Raw genomic sequence first — 22,783 nt, 5'->3', positions numbered from 1 at the left:
GCTGTCTGCATTTACGCATTTTCATCAAAAAAATCACAAAATATTAGAGCAAAAAGGAATGCTAGAGCTTCTGTCAGTCCAGCCCCTTCATTTAAAGGGGATGTAGAGACTCAGAGACGGGTGGAATGATCTGCCCAGGACAGCCCAGAAAGTGAAAGCGTTAGGACTTGAACCCATGTCTTCAGACTCTCAAGCACGAAGCCCTCTCCACCACATTCGTCTTATTAGCTAATTCTAGGAGACATGTTGAACCTTGTAGGATGAAGGCAGAAGGACAATCCCCCCTCCATGTTTTTACGCCTGGGGACATCACACAGAGGGGCTGAGCCCAGTGGAAGTGGGAGGGAAGCATCAGGAAGTTGAGCAGTTAGCAGTTAGCCTAGGGCAGATGTGTTGGTCAGCAGGGCAGAGCTCTCTGAGGTGTAAGACGTCTCTGGGATGAAGGACAAGGACTGGTTTTAGGACATTACTTCGGAGAGGCATGATGACAAATTTCTGATCAGTCACACTCCTCAAACCAAAGAGTGTAGGGGCAGTGAACGTGTGTGCCTGGCATGCTCATCCATCTATTTACCACGTTTGTGGAGTGCGGTGGCAGACGTGCCAGGCCTGTGCTAGGTGCTGGGGAGAAGACGAGGAGCAGATATTGCCGTTGGCTTGGTCCTTGTGGAGATTATATTTCAGTGGCAGAAACAGAAAAGGAAATTGTCACACACATAAATGTCAAATTACAATGTGATGAGAAAGCAAAACCGTACATTTCCACTCATGCATCATTTATGTATGTGTGCATGTATCAGAAATGAATAAGGAGAAACACGCCAAACTCATTGTGAGAAGGAGCCTGAGGGATTCGTGCTTTAAGTGAATTGTAGGAGTTTTTAAAAACAAAAATGCGCTTACATGTTAGAAATCAAAATAGTGGCCATTACCCTTGGGAGGAGGAAAGGGGGCTTCTCGGATGCTGGGAATGATCTGTTTCCTCGTCTGAGTGCTGGTTACACGGGTGTGTTGATCATGTGAAAATTTATGGGGCTGAATTTTCAAATATGACTTTTCTGTATGTGCTACATTTCCATAAATTTATCCAAATTGTGTTCATGTGATGTTTTGATACTAATAAAAATTTGAAAATTACCATTGTGTGAAACGCTACAAAGAAGCTTTGCAGTGCTATGAGCATGAGTCACGAGTGGGCCGTGGAGTCTCACCTTGTCAGGGGAATTGGGGAAAGCTTTCTGAGGATGTGAGTTCTGAGCTGAGATCACAAGGGGGGTCTGTGTGAAGAGGGAGCAGCATGCGCAAATGCTATGTGGCAGGAGGGGACATGGCACAAACGAAGAATTGAAACAGTGTAGGTCAGACAGGAATGTAGAAACTAAGACACACAGTAGATGACCATGGTTAGCCGCTGACGTGCTTTCAGTAGGAGGGGCCATAATCAGGCTTGTTTTTCAAAATGACCTTTCTTGCTTCTGTCTAGAGAATGGATCGGAGGGGCCAAGTGTGAACAGGGGAGAACTGTTAAAAGGCTAATGCATAGTAGACCAAGGTGTTGGTGGTAAATGAGATGGTGAAGTGAATTCAAGGGAAGGGACTCAAAAGATACTAAATGAAAATAGTACTGGAACTTAGTGATGGAGCAAACTGAGACAGATAAGGATGACAGCTATCAAGAAGGATTCCTGGTGATTTAGAACAGGGATGGCCTAGAGCTGACATGCAATAAATAGTCACTGCATGTTGCTGAAACCAGTGGGTGCTCCTGGCCTGCCTTTCTGCAGACCCCGTACGATGCTTTGGATTTGAGATGATGGCTCCTGAATGCATTTATCAGCTCAATACTTCATCCAAAACAACTCCTTTGGGAAACCTGATGTTGTTCTATTCTGGGCTGTTTCTACCACATACTCGGAGACTAAACCCATATTAAATTGGAATACAACGTTCCAGAATGAGACTGAACTTCTGAATTTTATTTATTTTCAGTTTGGCCTTCTTAGCTCCCACTTTGACATCAAATTATAACAAAACAGCCTGTGGCTGATGGGATTCTTGGGAAGAGAAAGAAAAGCTGGGTGAGAATTTTTCTAAGACCTTACTAGGAGAGCACAGTGTCCTGCAGAGCTGGTCCGAGGGCAGGGAGCAGAGCTGTGGGAGCCACCGGCCTGTAGGGGTGTGGGAGAGAGCTGTGATAGGGAGAAATAGAGGCCAGGGGAGTGGTTGAGGAGAACAGACAAGTGTAACCTAGCTGCCCCGACTTCTCCAGCCTTTTGTGGTCACATTTCTTCCCCTTTAATGCCCAAATGACATGATTCTAAAGCCTCATCCCACTTGACCTCTGGAAATGCAGTTTTTTTTTTTTCTTTTCCTAAATTTCTTATTTCAGGTATTCCTAGAACTTTTTCATGATGCATCCCAATGCCACACACCTGTCCCCATTGCCTATTGACTGTGGCTTCTTTCAGGAAAGAGGCTGCAAGATCACATTTGCAAATTTGAAGGCTGCCATTCACATTATGGTGTGTGGGAATTGTACCCCTGCCTGAACTTGAGCAGTGCTCAGCCACTTAGACACATGTAGTGTCCTTTTCCCAAGCCTGGATGCTGGCCCATTCCTTAATCCCCCAAAGCACAGGAAATAGTAGGCTATAATGTTTAGAAAAATGTTCTGAAGGCTTGGGAATAAGTTGAGTCACGAGTAGAAAAGATTTCAGTTTAGACACAGGATGTTGTAAGGTCCAGGATCCTCATCATAAAATTCTCTACTAAGTATTTCTCTGCTTAGAGCCGGGCAGATTGCCATGTTGCAGAGACTAGATCCCCTTCTTTCAGCAGCAGTGCCTTAACTGTACCTCTTCTACCCAGAATCCAAATCTCTGGGCTCTGCAGATAGGGAATAAAAAGTAAGGGAAAGGAGACTTATAGTTTCCAGTCCAGCATGTAAGAAGCTTGGAAGTTGCCACTCCATCCTAAAAATAGGTAAAAAACTGAACGAACTAAAAAAATCAGCAACTCTTCTTAGATCCACCTGAGATGTGAGGTCACAGGGCAAACTGCTGCCCTCAGAAAAGGAGAGACCAACAGGTAGATACAGAGAATCACAACTTACAGGAGCAGAAACTCACAAGCAAAAACCTCAGTGGAGACCAGTGCTGGGGTAGAAAAACCTGAACTGCAACTGACAAATTGCCAACGGCTCAGTGTAAGTAAGTCTGAGAGTTAAAAACTCTAGGGGGACTCAGTCATGGGGGAACCCCACACTTTTGTGAGTTTTACCTCCAGGAACTTACCTGGGTCCTCACGGTGAATATCAGAAAAATCCCTGTTGCTTCCGGTAAGCGGAGAGGAAGCATAATTATTTTAAAATATGCCAGCGCATGCTACTCTTCTTACTAATGCTTGCACAAAAGAGAAACTATTTTACTGGAGCCTAAACTGTTGGGGGTTGTCAGAATCTAACCAACCTAGGAAAAAGTAAATACCCAATCCTAGTCCACGATAGCCATCCCATCCCACCTAAGGGGGCAGAGGGGGATGGAAAAGCACTGGTGACATTCACAGTCCAGAGGCACAGGCTCGCTAAAAGATCGAGACCTAATCATAGGACTGAACTATACCATGCTACAGAGCGCTTCCCCTCCCCCTACGCCTTACCACCACATTACTAAAGTCCTATTTATCACAATTTATTTTGTACAGTACATTATGTCCTGCTATCAGGAAAAAATTACAAGGCATATGAAAGGGCAAAAAATACAGTTTGAAGAAACAGTAACCATCATAATTAGAATCAGATATGGCAGAGATGTTGGAATTATCAGATTGGGAATTTAAAACGACTATAGTTAATATGTGAAGGGCCTCTAATGGATAAAAGTTGACAGTATGCAAGAACAGATGGACAACGTAAACAGAGAGATGGAAACTCTGAATCAAAAAGAAATGCTAGAGATTAAAAACACTAATGAAAAAGTTAGTCCAGCTCAGAAGTTTGATAGGCTGGACATGGTTGAAGAATCACTGAGTTTGAGGATATCTTAATGGAAACTTCCAAAACTGAAAAACACAGAAAAAAAGACTGAAAAAAAAAACAAAACAGAATATCCAAGAATGTGAGACAACTATAAGAGGTGTAAGCTACGCATAACTGAAATACCAGAAGGAAATGAAAGAGAAAGGAGCAGAAGCAATACAGTCATCTGTCAGTATCCACACGGGGCTGGTTCCAGGACCCCTTACAGATACCAAAATCCACAGATGTCCAAGTCCCTGATACACAGTTTGCATATAACCTACGTACATCCTTCTGTATACTTTAAATCATCTGTATGTTACTTATAATACCTAATACAATGTAAATGCTATGTGAATACGTGATACACTGTATTGTTTTTTATTGTATTATTATTTTTTACTTTTTTTTTCCCCAAAATATTTTTGACCTGCAGTTGGTTGAATCTGCAGATGTAGAACCCATGGATATAAAGGACCAAATGTATTTGAAACAACGACTGAAAATTCTCCCAAATTAATGTGAGACACCAAATCATAGATCCAGAAACTCAGAGAATATCATGCCAGATAAGTTTGAAAAATAAATTACTCTTAGAGATATTATATTCAAATTGCAAAAAATCAAATGAAAAAAAAAATCATGGAAGAAGCAAGAAGAGAAAGAGTTCCTATAAGGGAGCAAAGATAAGATTATATCCAACTTTTTCCAGAAACAAGCAAGCAAGCAAGAAAAGAGTGGGGTGAAATATCAAAAGTATTGAGATAAAAAAAAAAAAAAAAAACAACACTAACCTAGAGTTCTGTACCTTGTGAAATTATCCTTCAAAAGCAATGGGGACAATGTACACTATTTGGGTGATGGATACGCTAAAAGCCCTGACTTCACTACTTCACAATATATCCATGTAATAAAATTACACTTATACCCCATAAATTTATACCAAAAAAAAGGTGAAATAAAGTCTTTCTCAGACAAACAATAATTGAGGGAGTTTGTTGCCAGTGAGATTATTCCTGATATGTAAAGCTGGTTCAACATTCAAATATCAGTTGATGAAATCCATCACAACAAGGGCAAAAGAAGAAAAATCACATGATTATATCAGTAGATACAGAAAAATCATTTAACAAAATTCAACACCCATTCATGATTTTTTTTTAACACAAACAGCCAACCAACCTCTCAGTAGACTAGGAATAGAGGAAAATGTCCTTAACTTGATAAAGTATACCTCAAAAAAACTAAAGCTAACACACTGACGGTGAGAAACTTAAAACTTTCTCACTAAGATCAGAAATAAGGCAAGGATGGCCCCTGTAACAACTGCTTTTTGAATTGTACTGGAAGTCCTAGATAACAAGACCAGAAAAGAACATAAGATACCAACTGAGAAGAAAGAAAACTGTCTTTGTTTACAGATGACATGATTATCTATGTAGAAAATCCCAAAGGACGAACAACAAAAAAATCCCAGGCACTAACAAGTGGTTATAGCAAAGTTGCCAGATACAAGGTTAATATGTAAAAGCCAATCACTTTTCTATATAAAAAAAATAAACAAATGGAACTTGAAATTTAAAACAGAATACCATTTTCACTAGCACTCCTAAAAGTGAAATACTTAGCGGTAAATCTAACAAAATATGTGCAAGATCTATATAAGAAAAACTACAAAACTCTGATGAAAGAAATTAAAGAATTAAATAAACAGAGCAATCTTTCACATTCATGGATAGGAAGACTCAATATTGTCAAGATGTCAGTTCTTCCTAACTCAATCTATACACTTAATGTGATCTCAGTCAAAATCTGAGCAAGTTATTTTGTGGATATCAACAAAGGAAATCTAAAATGTATGTGGAGAGGCAAAAGACCCAGAATAGCCAATATGTTAATGCGGAAGAATTTGAAAGACTGACACTACCCAACTTCAAGACTTACTATACACTTACAGTAACCAAGACGGTGTGGTATTGCTGAAAGAATAGACAAATAGATCAGTTGAACAGAATAGATAGCCCAGAAATGGACCCACATAATATAGTCAACTGATCTTTTATAAAGTAGCAAAAGCAATACAATGGAGAAAAGATAGTTTTTTCAACAAATGGTACTAGAACAATTGGACAGCTACATGCACAAAAATGAATCTAGGTACAGACTTCTAATACCCTTCACAAAAATTAACTCAAAGTGGATCATAGGACTAAATGTAAAACACAAAACTACAAAACTCTGAGAAGGTACAGGAAAATCTAGATGACCTTGGGTTTGGAGATGACTTTTTAAATACAACACCAAAGGTAACCTATGAAAAAAATTAATAAACTGGACTTCGTTAAAATTAAGAGCTTCTGCTCTGTGAAAGACACTGTCAAGAGAATGAGAAGACAAGCTACTGACCAGGAGAAAATACTTACAAAGGACATATCTGATAAAGAACTGTTATCTAAACACAGAAAGAACTCTTAAAGCTCAACAATGAGAAAACAATCTGATTGAAAAATGGGCCAAAGACTTTAACAGACACCTCACTAAAGAAGATACACAGATGGCAAATAAGCACATGAGAAAAGATGCTCTACATCCTGTGTCATCAGGGAAATTCAAATTAAAATAACATTAAGATACCACTACACACCTATTAAAACAACAAAAATCCAAATCCAGTACACTGACAACACCAAAGGCTGGCAAGGATGTGGAGTAACAGGAACTCCCATTCATTGCTCGTGGAAATGTAAAATGGTACAGACACTTTGGAAGATAGTTTGCAGTTTCTTACAAAATTAAACATAGTCTTATCATATGATTCAACAAGTGCACTCCTTGTTGTCTTACCCAAAGGATTTGAAAACTTATGACCACACAGAAACCTACAATATGGATGTTTATAGCAGCTTCACTCAAAATTGCCAAAACTTGGAAGCAACTGAGATGCCCTTCAGTAGGTGAACGATAAATAAACAGTGGTACATCCAGATAATGGAATGTTATTCAGTGCTAAAAAGAAATGAGCTATCAAGCCATAAAAAGACGTGAAGAAAACTTAATGCATATTACTAAGTGAAAGAAGCCAGTCTGAAAAGGCTACATACTGTGTGACTCCACCTATATGACATTCTGGAAGAAAATAAAAAGATCAGTGGTTGTTTGGGGTTATTGGGGAGAAGGGATTAACAGGAAATGCATGGAGGACTTTAGGGCAGTGAAATTATTCTGTATGATACTATAATGGTGGATACATGTCATGTACATGTATAACATATACGTTATACACAACACCAAGAATGAACTGAACTGTGGACTTTGGGTGATAATGATGTATCAGTGTAGGTTCATGAATCATAACAAACATACCACTTTGGTGGGTGATACTGATAACAAGGGAGACAATGTATATGTGGGGGAAGGGGGTAGATAGGAAATCTCTATACCTTCAATTTTGCTGTGAACCTAAAACTGCTCTAAAAGATAATGTCCATTTTTAAAAAGAGTAAGGGGAGAATATTTGAGCTATAGCTCTGCCCGTAGACAAAATTTTCCACTTTGATGCATACAGAACAGTTACTCTTTTCCAGTCTCAAACTGTGCCATAACAATGGTTTTTGCTTTTTAAGACCAAAAGGCCTGAAACATGATCCTGTCCTACCCTTTCCTACCCCCACCCCCCAGAGTCCCCACAGGCTCCCAAAGGTGAATCCAAAACTCAGTTTCCAGAAAAAGAGAAAACCTGCTCAAAGTTTGAAAATTATTGTTTCTCACCCATTTCTAGCCTTCAAGCTTTATAACTTAGCTAGAGCATCCCTTTCCCCAGCTTGGGAGCAGTGATCAGAAGACTTGAGGCTGACTGGAGCAAGGTGAAGTCTGAGCCACCAGAAGCCTCTCCCTCCAAGAGTCCTTTTTGAAGATAGAAATGGCCATCGAGATGAGTCTTCAGTCTCCATCTGTCTGGAGACCTCACTACAGGTCATTTCACAGAATAAAGCAAGAATCCTTCAGCTCAGTAGTTTAGCAGTAGGTCAGTGCTAGAGTTTTTGAGCACTGGGACTTTCCATATCTTGATTATTGCTGTAATTCCTGATGTCTGACTCTTCTAACCTAGCATGGTAAGGAGGGGTGGATTGGATGACACACAGTTTGGTATAATAAAACTGGAAGGCTCAATGCTAATAGAGCTCAATTAGCAATAGAGAAGTGAGGCATCTAAAATTACTGATATAATTAGAGGCAGAACTTATTCTAGACCCCAAGGCCCTAAATTTCTGCCTAGCACTTTACCTATAATAGTCCACTGCATGCTGAGGTCCTTTTCAATTCTCAGATGCTTGAGTGAATTAAAAGAGTGAATTAAAAGAGTGTCACATAATTGGTTTTGAAAAGATGCTATGGAAATCACATTTTTTTTTTTAAGCATTATTTACCTTTGCTCCAACTAAAATTGCCCTAGATTGGAAGGCCAGCACTTGTCATTCATTCCGTCAGTCAACAAACATATCATTATGCCCTCAGTTCCAAACACTGGGCCAGCTCCTAGGACAGAATGATGAGCAACACAAACAAGGGCTACTGTGTTTACCGTCTAGAGAATGTAGCGCTCTCCAGTCTGACACTGAAGGAGAGACTGGACAATTACTTTGTGAAAAGACTCTTGACGAAGGAATGTGAAAGGTATTTCTTCCAGGGTCACTTGAAGGTAGATTGACTCAAACCCTGTTACTAACTTTAGAAGAGAGAATAACCCAGGGTCAGAAGAAATGGACAGTCCACACTTTCTCCTACTCACTGATAATTCTTAGTCTCCCCCGTGCATGGTCTGGAATTATATCATTATTCTATAACTTATAAAGTCTATCCGTTGATTCAGGAGTCGGGTTAACATGCTTCTTTAATAATACAGAGCAGTGTCTAGTGAGGGCTCGCATTCTAGTACCAAGAGTGATGCTGAGGCAGGACTATAAATTATCGACGCCTGAGCCTTGGCCTTTTTTAGTCAGCTCCATTTTTCAAAACAGGAAAATAAACTATTTTTTCCTCATTGACTTCGATCCCTCTTGGTATTTTTTTTAATAGCAGACATTAAGAGACTTTGCATGTTGCGTGTCTAGTCACCTCTGTCTGATCTTGCTTTGTCATTAATTCTCAGTTTGGGAGATGGATGGCCTGTATGGCTATCCTCATTTATGATACAGTACTGTCACTGGCCTATAAATAATTAATGAAAGGGGACTTTTCTAGTGAAGGGAACTGTCAGGCGCATTAGATTTAAGTCCAATTTCAGTTCCCTTCCTGTAACTTTTTATTGAAATTTTTACAATGTAGAATCAACTTTCAGTAATGCAATAAAATGACACTAATTCCGACAATGGGGGCTTGGGAGGGGGAAGGCCAGTTAGAATGAATGAAAAATATATTTTTTGAAGTGAAGATTTATTCCTTTAAAGAAATACCATGAATTAAACTCTGCTACCAAAGGCTTTTCCAGTGGAACTGTTCTAGTAAGAGACTGCTTGGTTGCAAAGAGGGACTCACTCTAGCATAAGTAAAGGCACATGGATGGATATAGCAGATGGCCTCAGTGCCCTGCCCACATTTCCTCAGCATTCACTGATCCTACATGCTGAAGGCTTCTTTTTCTATTTTATTTTATTTTTTTTTTTTTAATTTCAGCATATTACGGGAGTACAAATGTTTAGATTACATATATTGCCTTTGCCCCACCCAAGTCAGAGCTACAAGTGGTTTGGAGAGCTCCACCTAGCAGGGTGAACAGCCAGGTTTTATAGGACAAACATGGAGGCAAAGTAGAGAAATCATCTGACTGGCTATAGTGAGGCATCTGCCTTATTTGGGCATGGTGTGGTGATTTGGCTACCTGTGATTGGGTGAAGTTTGGCTGTTTGTGATTGGCTGAAATGTGGCTATTCATGAAAAAAATGTACTTTGAGTTAAAATTTATCAAAACGTACATACACAGACACAAACTATACATGGTACTATTTACAGTCTAGAGAAATGTAAAAAAAAGTAAAAATGCAATATTCAATTATAACTGCATAAAATTAACTGTAGTGCATATTGTACTACTGTAATAATTTCATAGCCCCCTTGTTGCCATGGCAGTGAGCTCAAGTGTTACAAATATCCGCTTAAAACACCATGTGATGCTAATCATCTCCACGAAAGCAGTTTGTTTCTCCAGTAAATTGCATATCACAGTACAAAGTGATCTCTTGCAGTTCTTGGGTATTTTTCATTGTGTTTAGCATGATATCATAAACCTTGAATAACACTATGGAACCCATACAAAGAGCCACTGGAGAGGCTGGAAGTCCTCTATAGAAACAGAGAAATCATGACATCACAAGAAAAAGTTGAATTGCTCAATATGTACCATACATTGAGGTCTGCAGCTGCGGTTGCCCACCATTTCAGACAGATGATTCATTTTGTAAACAGACGCCATAAACTTGAGGTATTGATAAATACAATACAGTGCTGTAAATGTATTTTCTCTTCCTTATGATTTTCTAAATAACATTTTCTTTAGCTCACTATGTTTTAAGAATACAGCATATAATATATGTAACCTACATCCATATGTATAATAACTGTTTATGTTATCAGGAAGGCTATGGTCAATAGTAGCTATTAGTAGTTTTGGAAGAGCCAAAAGTCATACATAGATTTTTGACTGCAAAAGGGGGAAGCTGGCATCCCTAACCCCTGCATTGCTCAAGGATCAACTATACTCTGTTCATACCAGGAGCTAAATCAACTCTTGTGGAATGAATGAATGATAATATGTAAGATAATATTTGATTTGTTAAGCCCTGGCTTCTCGTGAGGCTCAGTTGTGGAAACTTAAGCATATGCAGGAAACAGGGAGATGCTGACAGCTACAGGTCAATCAATTTATTGTATTATTAAAGATTTGCAATCACTCTGAAATACTCTTTCCCAGAGATAAATCTCGTCTCTAAAGTTGACTGTGAATGAGCTTAGGTGTTTTTGTGTTTCTGTTGATTCCAGCCTGATTAACGTCTTAGATCTAGGTGCCATGCACGTAATAAAGAGTGACATGTGCACACTGGGAGGCAGCCTTGCAGAGGGATTAAAAACAAGGAGGGGCTCTGGCACCACACTGTCTGCTTGAGTCCTGGCACAGCCACTTGCTGAGTGACCTTGGACAAGTTGTTTAACCCTCCATGCCTGCTGTCCTCGTGTTTAAAGTAGGAATCATAATACACTCTGCCTTGTAGCCTCATTTTGAGGATTATTTCCAGATTGTTTCTCTTTTGGGCCTGTGCTCAGGACATAGTAAGTCATAATAAAGTTAGCAAGTATTACCATCATTTAGTAAAAAGTAGGTGAAAAGCCTAAAAAAAACTATCACTATCTAGTAAACATAGATTGTCTTTTCCATGTGCTTTACATATTTCAAGAAAGATAATTCTTAAACCTCGTAGTGAAAACGGAAAATATCAGCAAGGTTTGCCATTACACAGATAGACTGGGGTGAGGGTGTGAAAGAAGAAAACTAACCCTCTTTGAGGGTCATCTACCTGCCAGGCACTTTGTGTACACTTCCTCATTTACTCGCACAGCCCGTGGCATTCAGTCCAGATCTGTGCAGCTCTGAACCTCACCATGCCACTCTCCCTCCCCAATAAAATGAAACCCCTGCCCCTCTTTATCCAGTGAACTCTGTAAGAAAGCAGGACCATGGGTTTGAGTCCATCTCAGCCATTGTGACCTTGAGTGATCTCTCTTCAGTCCTCTCCCTCCTCCTGTTTTCCATCCTTGCTTTCTTTCCTTTCCTTCTGGACAAACTCATCTAAGAGCAGCTCCAGACCAATCAAGCCCTTAATTGTCCTGGTCCTATTTTGCGTTATCCTTGGGCCCTGCTGGCTGTGGCTGCTTCAACTGCCAAAGCCATTGTGAAGCAGCTAAACCAGTGTGTGAGCTCGGAAGAACAGGCAGCCCAGCCCCTGGGTGTTCTCTGAGGTGTACACATCCTCTTGCCTCTGATTTGTTTTCATTCCATGGATCAGAGAGAAGACTGTATTTTTACCGTGGCTCCAAAGGAAAGATACTGTGTCATTACCGCTTTAGGCATCCTACTGTTTGGGAATCTTTCCTGTATTCTCAAATTGCAGTGAAGCAACTGACTTCTAAAAATAAATTAATTTGGGGTTTGTTATGTCCATAGGCTTGTTTCTCGAAGAGTCATTTGATGGAAGTTTGGGGACTGACTCCATCTTTGTCCATAAGTGTCACTGAATGTACCTGGTATATAGCTAGGTTAAGCAAAATATTGCTAGTAAATAAAGTTGTGTAGGGGTTTTCCAGTGGGTTTTTATCACCTACCTGATTCTGGGCTATTTCATTTGTTGGCATATAGCTTACAAGCAATATCCTCACTAGTGAAGAATAGGTGTTAAGTAAACAAAGAAGTATGCAAATTCTGGTCATGCTCACTAGCAAAGGCTTTTCTTTCAATAGATTGAATGCCATTTCTCAGGATTCAGTAAGCTCAAAAAAATATATCAGCATGTTCTTTCCTCTTTTTTTCCCCTTACCTAGTAAGGACTAATGAAATACCATTTATTTAACGATATATGCATTGCCCATTTCCATTCCATCTGCGGACTTAGTCATGCAGTCTTCTTTCTTTAATTATCTGACTCCAAAGAACATTTCAATAGTCTTTTCAAGACATTCTGAAGTTATTATTTCACTTTTGAATAAGAGTTACTCTTCCCCTCCAGACACATGATCTCTAATCATTTTCTTCAGAATAAAGTTGACAATTCATTTGTCTCCTAAGCAATAAGACATGACTACCTCTGTGCATAATGAAGGATTCCAAAGGCCGAATTTATTGTGAGGCACATAGCAAAACTAATTGCGTTTAATCACAAAAGTCTAATCAGCATAAAAAATTAGAATATAGACATTCATTGAATGATAGCACCAGAAAGGACTTTAGACATAATTTATTATCAGCTCAGCTTGCAGATGAGAAAACTCAGGCCCAGAAAGAGTAAGAAACTTCTGAAGGTTACAAACTAGCTACTGGCAAAGCTGAGTCTAAAATCTTGCTTTCTAGGATCTTTATATGGTGTTCTTTTTTCTTAAGCTCATCTACTTTCTCATATATTTTGCGCTTCGAAAATATATTTTTGAATGTACTTCACAATAAATATAATTTCTTGGAGGACATATATATTTTAAATTTTGTTGCAAGACCAGGGCATATACTACCTACACCATGCAAGATTCGCAGCTCTCTCCCCAAGCTGGAAGAGCTTTTACTTTCTGAATTCCCATATGACATTCTTTACCTATCACACGCCACTTGCATCTTCCTCTCTTTTATTACATTTCCTTGGGTCCATGTCTCATCATCTCCACTAGACAATGAGCTCCTTAAGAGCAGAATTGGTCTTTTACATCTTTGCAATTCCCTGAGTGCCTAGTACACTGGCTGTGTCAGTGTGGATATGGAATCTCAATCTCTTTCTTCCTCTTTTTTCCTCCTCTCCTACCCCTTTAAACTGTTAGTGCCAAATTCCAAGAGTCTTTAGTATTGACTCTTTTATTCTGAGGAAAGAACTTTCTGTTTATTTTAAGCCAGTAAGATAATGGTACAGTGTAGATGATATGCAGGAGACTGTAACTTGATAACGTAATAATATTGCACTTTCTTTCTTTATTTCTGGTTTTCAGTAAATTCAAGTGGGGTGAAATGAAGCTCAAATTCAAACTAGTGGAATGTTTTAAATAATTGAGGAGATTTTTTTTTTTTTTTTTTGCACCACAGTTTTAAGAGAAATTTAATTAAAATTTGCAATTTGCTTTTTTGTTATTGCTTCTAGAATTAGGAATAACACTAAGATTCTGTTGCAGCCACCTAGGAGAAAGTCAAAGGTTTTGTCAATATTATTTAAAGAGCTGTTCTGGCTTCTAGCTGTTTTATGTCTTTATTCATTCATTTGGTCAAGAAATATTTATTATATATCTGCCATGTGCCAGTCTGATACATGGATACACAGCTGTGAGTAAGAAGTGCTTTCCTTCCTTCAGGGAACTCCTAATGATGGGCAAGACTCAGAATGATGGGTAAGAAAGGTGAGCTAGTGACAGACTATAGTCAGGTGTGAGAGCTGTGAGGCGAGAAGCACAGGGCTCCTGTGAAAGCAGGTAGAAGCAGCACTTACCTCAGTCATGAGGACAGCAGAGAAGGCTTTCTGGAGAGAGTGACATCTCAGCTGAAGCCAGAGGAGCAAGTGAGAATTAGACAGGTTGGAGTAGTGGTGTTGGTAAGAATGGAACACAGAGAGAGAACCACACCGGTAAAGTTTCAGAGGCAAGAGACAGCTTGATGCATTTAGGTACTGAAAGGAACCCAGAAGGTCTGGGGTTTGGACTGGCAACTCAATTACGACAGGAGCCTCAGTGTTGCTAAGCGAAGTGGGCCTTCTTGACCTTTCAAGAAATGGCCACCTGCAACTTAGCTCCTACTGCTCAATACCAGGCAGAAATGTAGCCCTATATTGTCACATTTACAATTTTTCCAACAGAATCTTAGAGCCTGGATTTCTATGAGAAATCTGCCTATTTTTAAATGTGGGTAATTCATTTTAAAAATTTTAAAACACTGTGGTCCAATAAAATGATCTGCTAGCTGGATCCAACCTATGGCGATCAGTTTAGTCTGTGATCCAGAGCCATGATTCTGAGTGTGGCCCAGAGACCAGCATCAGTGTCACCTGTGACATTCTCAGAAATACAAATTCTCTGGGCCCATCTCAGACCCAATGAATCACAAACTCTATAGGTGTTAAAGCTCAGCAATCTGAGCTTTAAATCATCCAATATGATAGCCACATGTGGCCACTGAACACTTGAAGTGTGGCTAGTCCACATTGAGATGTGCGCCACATGTAAAACACTATTTTTTAGACTGTATAAAAAAATATAAACTGTCTCAATTTTTTGTATGTCCAATTGTCCTGTTTCTTTTTTTAAATTTTATTTTATTAATAATAGATTAAGGGAGTACAAATGGTTTGGTTTTTGTTACATGATGAATTGTATAGTGGAGCAGGCTAGGCTTTTAGTGTACCCATCACCTGAATGGTGTACATTGTACTCAACAGGTAATTTTTCATATTGTATCTCCCACCCAGCCTCCCCCTTCTACGTCTCCCATGTCCATTGTGTCACTTCATGTGACCAGCATCCCCATTGCTTAGCTCCCACTTGTATGTGAGAACATGCAGTGTTTGCTTTTTTGTTCCTGGGTTACTTCAGGTTGCTGCAAAAGACAGTATTTCAGTTTCATCAAGTTGGTGCAAAAGACATTATTTCATTCTGAGTAGTATTCCATGGGGGGGGTGTGTGTGTGTGTATGTATAACATTTTCTTTATCCACACAGTAGTTGATGGGTACTTAGGTTAGTTCCATATCTTTGCAACTGTGAATTATGCTGTGATAAATGTGAGTGCAGATGTCTTTTTTATAAAATGATTTCTTTTCCTTTGGGTAGATCCCCAGTAGTGGGATTGACAGATTGAATGGTAGATTTAGTTCTTTGAGAAATCTCCATACTGATTTCTATACAGGTTGTGCTAATTTACATCTCCACCAAAGTGTATAAGCATTCCCTTTTCACCACATCCATGCCAACATCTATTGTTTTTTGATTTTTAAATAATGGCCATTCTGACAGGGGTAAGGTAGCAGCTCACTGTGGTTTTAATTTGCATTTCTCTGATGACTAGTGATGTTGAGCATTTTTTCCTGGTTTTTGGCCATTTATTTATATCTTTTGAAAAATGTCTGCTCACGTCTTATGCCCACTTTTTAATAAGGTTATTTTTTTCTTGTTGATTTATTGAATTCCTTATAAATTCTGGATATTAGTCCTTTGTCAGATGTATAGTTTGCAAATATTTTCTTCCATTCGGTAGGTTGTCTGTTTGTTGATTATTTCCTTTGCTGTGCAGAAGCTTTTTATTAATAGTTTATTTAAGTCCCATTCATTTATTTTTGTTTCTGTTGTATTTGCCTTTGGGATCTTAGTCATAAATACTTTACCTAGGCCAATGTCGAGGACAGGTTTTTCCTAGATTTTGTTAATATTTTTATGGTTTTAGATCTTAAATTTAAGTCTTTAACCATCTTGAGTTAATTTTTGTGTATGGTGAGAGATAGGGATCCAATTCCATTCTCTGCATGAGGCTATGAAATTTTCCCAGCACCATTTACTAAATAGGGTGTCCATTCCCCAGTATATGTGTTTGCTTTGTAGAAGATCAGTTGGTTATAGGCATTTTGCTTTATTTCTGGGTTCTCTATTCTGTTCCATTGGTCTATGTGTCTACTTTTATACCAGTTTCATGCTGTTTTGGTTGCTATTGCCTTGTAGTGTAATTTAAGGTCAGGGAATGTGATGCCTCCAGATTTGTTCTTTTTGCATAGGATTGCTTTTGCTATTCATGCTCTTTTTGGGTTCCATATGAATTTTAGGATTGTTTTTTCTACTTCTGTGAAAAATGACATTGGTATTCTGATAGGAATTGCCTTGAATTTGTAGATTACTTTGGGCAGCATGGACATCTCAACAACACTGATTCTTCTGATCCACGAGCATGGTTGCTTTTCCATTTGTTTATATCATCTATGATGTCTTTCATCTGTGATTTGTAGTTCTCCTTGTAGAGATCTTTCACTGCCTTGGTTAAATTTATTCCTAGGTAATTTTTTTTTGTAGTTATTGTAAATAGTATTGAGTTCTTGATTTGATTCTCAAACTTTGTTGTTATTAGTGTATAGAAATGCTACTGATTTGTGTACGTTGATTTTGTAACCTGAGACTACTGAATTCATTTATCAATTCTAGGAGTCTTTTGGAGGTGTCTTTAGGGTTTTCTAGGTATAAGATTATATCATCAGCAAACAGAGATGGTTGACTTCCTCTTTTCCAATTTGGATCCCTTTATTTCTTTCTTTTGCCTGATCTGGCTAGGACTTCCAGTATTATGTCGAATAGAAGCGGTGAAAGTAGGCATCCTTGTCTTGTTCCAGTTCTTAGGGGGAAGGCTTTCGACTTTTCCCCATTCAATGTGATTTTGGCTGTGGGTTTGTAATATATGAACTTCATTATTTTGAGGTATGTTCCTTCTGTGTCTAGTTTGTTGAGAGTTTTTATCATGAAGGGATGTTGGGTTTTGTCATATGCTTTTTCTACATATATTGAGATGATCATATGATTTTTGTTTTTAAATCTATGTGGTGAATCACATTTATGATTTGTGAATGTTGAACCATCTTTGCATCCCTGGGATGAAACCCACTTGATCATGATGAATTATCTTTTTGATGTGCTTTTGGATTTGGTTTGCTCATGTTTTGTTGAGGATTTTTGCATCTTTGTTCAATGAGGTTATTGGTCTGTAGTTTTCTTTTTTTGTCGTGTCCTTTCCTGGCTTTGGTATCAGGGTGATACTAGCTTCACAGAATAAGTTAGGGATGAGTCCCTCCTTCTCGATCTTTTGAAACAGTTTCCAAAACTGTTGATTGGTACCAGTTTTTCTTTGGGGATCTGGCAGAATTCAGCTGTGAATCCATCTGGTCCTGGGCTGTTTTTAGATGGGAGATTTTGTATTACTGATTCAATCTCACTACTTGTTATTAGTCTGTCCAGGATTTATATATTTTCCTGATTCAAGTTTGGGAGGTTGTATGTTTCTAGGAATTTATCCATTTCCTCTAGATTTTCTAGTTTCTGTGTGTAGAGGTATTCATATTGGTCTTGGATGATCTTTTGTATTTCTGTGGTTCAGTTGTAATGTCTCCTTTTTCATTTCTGATCAAATTTATTTGAATCCTCTTTCTTCTTTTCTTGGTTAATATAGCTAATTGTCTATATATTTTATCTTCTCAAAGAACCAACTCTTTGTTTCATTGATCCTTTGTATTTTTTACTTGTTTCAATTTCATTTAATTCTCTGCTGATCTTTGGTATTTCTTGTCTTCTGCTAGCTTTGGGTTTGGTTCTTTTTTTTTCTAGTTCCTTGAGGTGTGATATTATGTTGTCAATTCCTGTCCTTTCTATCTTTTTGATGTAGGTATTTAGTACTATAAAATTCCCCTTTAGCACTACATTTGATGTATCTGAGAGATTTTGGTAGCTTATGTCATTATTATCATTCATTTCAAAAATTTTAAAATTTTCATCTTAATTTCATCATTGACCCAAAGATTAATTAATTCAACAAAAGATTATTTCCACTGATTTGTATAGTTTTGAGATTTACTCTTAGAATTGATATCTAGTTTTATTCTACTGTGGTCTAAGAGGATACTTGGTATGATTTCAATTTTTAAAAATTTTTGAGACTTGTGTACTAATATTAACATATAGTCTTTTTGGAAGATGTTCCATGTGCTGATGAGAAGAATGTATATTCTTTAGTTTTTGGGTAGAATGTTCTGTAAATGTCTGTTAGGTTCATTCATTCTAGAGTACCATTTCAGTCCAGTGTTTCCTTAATTTTTGCCTTGATGATCTGTCTAGTTCTGTCAGTGGAGGGTTTAAATCTCACACAATTAATGTATTTCTGTTCATTTCTTTTCTTAGTTCTAGTAGCATTTGTTTTATGATTGTGGGATCCCCAATGTTAGGTGCATATATATTTAGAATTGTTATATCTTCTTGTTGAATCAATCTCTTTATCATTATATAATGACATTCTTTGTCTTTTCTTGCTGTTATTGATTTAAAGTCTGTTTTATCTGATACAAGAACAGCTACTCCTGCTCAATTTTGGTTTCCATTTGCATGTAATATTTTTCCCACCCTTTTACCTTGAGTCTATGAGAATCTTTGTGAGTTAAGTGTGTCTCTTGTAGACAGCAGGTTTTTTTAATTCACTTTATCCATTTTTATTCATATTGGTGTTTTTTTAATCCATTCTGTCAATCTATATCTTTTAAAAGGTATTTAAGCCATTTATATTTAATGTTAATATTGGTATATGAGAGATACTCTCCCAGACATTGTTGATTATAACTTAGTCGCTTTGTATTCTCCTTTATGTTATTGTTTTATAAAGCTGTGAGTTTGTTGTTGTTGTCGTCGTCGTCATTTCTTTGTGTTGGTTTTCAACTTTCTCATGGATCCCATTGTGCTATATCTGAGTCTGGTTATGATGCTTGCTCTGCCTCTTCAAAATGTGTTTTTTAGTGTGCTTTGTTATTATTTGTTTTTGTTGTTGTTGTTGGAAGCTGCATATGAGGTGCAGGGTAAAAAGAATTTAGATAAATGGGCCTTAGTGTGAGGTTTTATGTTTATCTGGCTAGGGGTTAGTCTGTGTTTGCTATAACTATAGGTGTCAGAAGCTAAACTTCCCTCTGGTATCCTTGTTTTTGTCTGTCCTGCAAAAAATTGAGTTCAAACTCTGTTTACTTGGAGGAAAATATTCAATGTATTGTAAGTGAGCAAGGCAAGTTTCAGAGAATACTGGCATGCTTTAAAAGACAAAAAACAAAATACCTAAATTATCCTTAAAGTAGAGCAGAGAACTAAAGCCATATACCCTCACACAGGTTACTGGCTATATTAAAATGACTTTACTATTCCATTGTCTTCATTACCACTTTAGTATTCCAGGAGACTCTTACCCAGGCAAATTGTTCAATATAGGGGCTTCCTGAAAGACACATCAAACCTTCAGTAGAAAGCATCAACTGATAGTTATGCTCTAAGATTCTCTGATTGCTGTTCAAAATCCTCACCCTGCCATTAATAGTTCCACCAATCCTAAACTACTGTCATGACCTTTACCCAATCCTAATCAAATCCCTTCATTGAAAGACACACTTTAAATTTCAATAAAATCTGACCTTGACCTTCTCCCTCAAAGAAACTACCAAACTCCATCAAGGGTGGTGGTCTCTCTTACTGCCGTAAGCAGTAAATCCAACTTAATCTTATTAACAGGTTGTATTTGTAATAGTTGCAGAGCTGGCATTTTGATGGACTATATGCCTGTTTGTGTTGATGTGGGCATAAAGAAAGGTGCAGAAGTAACCACACCAGGCTATTAAAGCTGATTGCCTGGTGGGGGGCAAATTCCAAATTAATTTTCATTGTATTAGTTTTCTGGTTGTGGTGGACACATGTCCACTTTATAATCCTGGAGGAGGAATTTAATTAAAATTTTTACAAGAGAATTAAAAAAAAATACATGTATTTGCTTGAGGGGCTATGAGTCCATTCTCTTTGAGGTTTATAATCCCACAGTGAGTCTTGCTTCATAACTGCTCTTGGGTTCACAGATGAGGAGAACTACTTTCTTGTACATAACAAAAAAGTGTTTAGAAACAGGAAACTGGCTTCCCCTAGTCTCCAGACTTAGTTGCCTTGCTGTATTCAACTTGGAAAAATCCCATTGGAAAACCCTTACTGAAAGTGATGTAGAACACAAACACCTTCTTGGATAAAGGGGCTCAGTCATTTGGAATATGTCACTTGCCTTCCATTAAGTTCAGTGTCCTAAACACCAGGGATGAATACAACTCACCTGGGCCAAGGTCTAGCAATTCTAGCCCTATCAGTCATTGTTTCTCAGCCTATGCCCATTATTTTTCATTACCCTCCCCCAAGCAAAACAGAAATTCACACACTTTATGACAGTAGATATAGACAGAAATTGTACTTTTATCTAATTTGATACAGCTCTCATTTAGTAAATTTAAAGAATTAGACTTGCCCATTCCTCCAAGATATCAGTGTAGTAAGATTGATTGCTAATATAACGTTCTTGTGGGAAAAACATTTATTCATAAGGGGAGAGTATGTTTCTACCTTTCTGTTAAGCAAACTAAAGATATTTCCCACAAGTATTACACCATATAAATCTGAATCAGGTTGAAGTCAAGCACAAATGAAGATTGCTGCTTGGTAACATATATGACAGAAAAGCTGTTTCAGAGAGAAAAAATATTCAGCTTTTTCTGTTATTCCCTTTTATGTTGACTTTCTTTTTACTACAATGACAATTGGGTACTGGGTGTATATCCCTGTACCAGCGATCTAAACCAAGACCACAATATGGTCTCATATAGTTCCCCAGGAATGAAATAATAGAGATCAATGCTTGAAGGGTACTTAGAAGCCATCTCTGGTCTATTTCTTGATTTTGTGACTATTTCTGGATTTTTTAATGTAATTTGCAAGTCATTTTTTCTAACATAAAACCTTTGACAACATAGAGGTATATCTCAACTATAAGGCTTAGAATTATAGGACAACTTGCTTACTCTTCACATTTTGTAGAGGAAATTGAAACTCAAATAAGTCTGTGGCAAAACCCCGAATAACTCACATACTTGATTTCCAATTCAGAGTCATGATCATAGTCTCTCATAAAAATTAGGTCTTTAAAAAGTCTTATATTCCTGCTACAATGCATCTGGTTCCAGTATATTCTGACTATATGATATTTTTAATGAATATCAAGAGGTTCATATTTAGAACTCCCATTCTAAGGGTCAGACCTATGAAAATAATCCCATGTAAGGTAATATTGCTAGTTATCTGGGCACAGCCGTAATTCTGGCAGACCCAGCCACGATATATGCCAAATCAATTGCAGAGAAGAGACAGAAACTAGAGCTGAGGGATTGACTCAGCTAAAAGGCCAGGCTGGGGTAGGGGGCAGTCAGGACATTCTGTTGGGATGTGGAACTGGAGGACTTGGCTATAGCTGTGCACTAAGCATACCCTGTCTAGCACCTGTGGAGATCACGGGGTCTAAAGAACTCTTCTTAGCAAGCCCTTGGTCCTGTCAATGGGTGGGATACACGTCAACTTGATCACTACCTATACTCATGGCAGACCCCCATCTGGATGGGTGGATCATGACAGTAGTGATATCTAAGTCAGCTGGGTCTCAGTAGCCTTTAGGATCCAAATGTAGCCGGGGCCTGCGAGCCAAGGCCCTGGCCTTTGCGGAAGCTGGTGAAAGAGGGGAGCAAGGTCCAGCCAAGAAAAATGGGGCCAGAGGAAAGCTCCGTCCTTAGCCATGGGAACCAGATGACTGAGCCAGGACTTGTGTGTGAGCCAATTGTGTCAGCAAGTGCTGGGCAAAGGGGTACTGAGGCTAATCAAAAAGATCAGTTCCAAGCCTCACTCACTGGGGGAAGGTGGGGAAGATGCAAGGCATTGTGGGTGCTGGAGTCAAACAAATCTAACTTCCAAATCCAGTTTTTGGTGCTCAGGCCATTGCTATTTAATCTCTTCTATGCATTATCCTTATTTATAAAACGGGAGTAAGAATTATGCCTTCTTCAGGGTGGCCAGCCTCTTGCTGGCATGTGCTCACTCTGCAGCCACCGTGCACCGCGAAGGTACCTGCTGATCTTCCCTGGCTCTCGTTTCCACCATAGCCAGGGAGAACAATACACCAAAGACAGCAGCAGAAGGGTGAGAGAACATTCTTCACACAACAGAACTCCTGACCCATAGTTTTGATGGCTTTAGAATAGCAATGCCTCTGAGGCCAAGACAAGATTGCAAAGAGCACAAAAATACAGAAAATATAGAAGTAGAAGCAGGGAAGGAAGATTGCTTTCTTTGAACTGGTACGAAATCATCTCAGCAAGAAAAGTTAATATGGTTTACTCTCTTGTGGAGGTCTTCTATCCTATGCAGTTAGCAAATCCTAGAAACAAACCAAGAAGGGAAACTC

The sequence above is a fragment of the Eulemur rufifrons genome, chromosome 7, assembly GCF_041146395.1.
Source record: "Eulemur rufifrons isolate Redbay chromosome 7, OSU_ERuf_1, whole genome shotgun sequence".
NCBI classification, from domain to species: domain Eukaryota; kingdom Metazoa; phylum Chordata; class Mammalia; order Primates; family Lemuridae; genus Eulemur; species Eulemur rufifrons.
The sequence above is the reverse complement of the archived record's forward strand: the minus strand, read 5'-3'. Positions refer to the sequence as shown.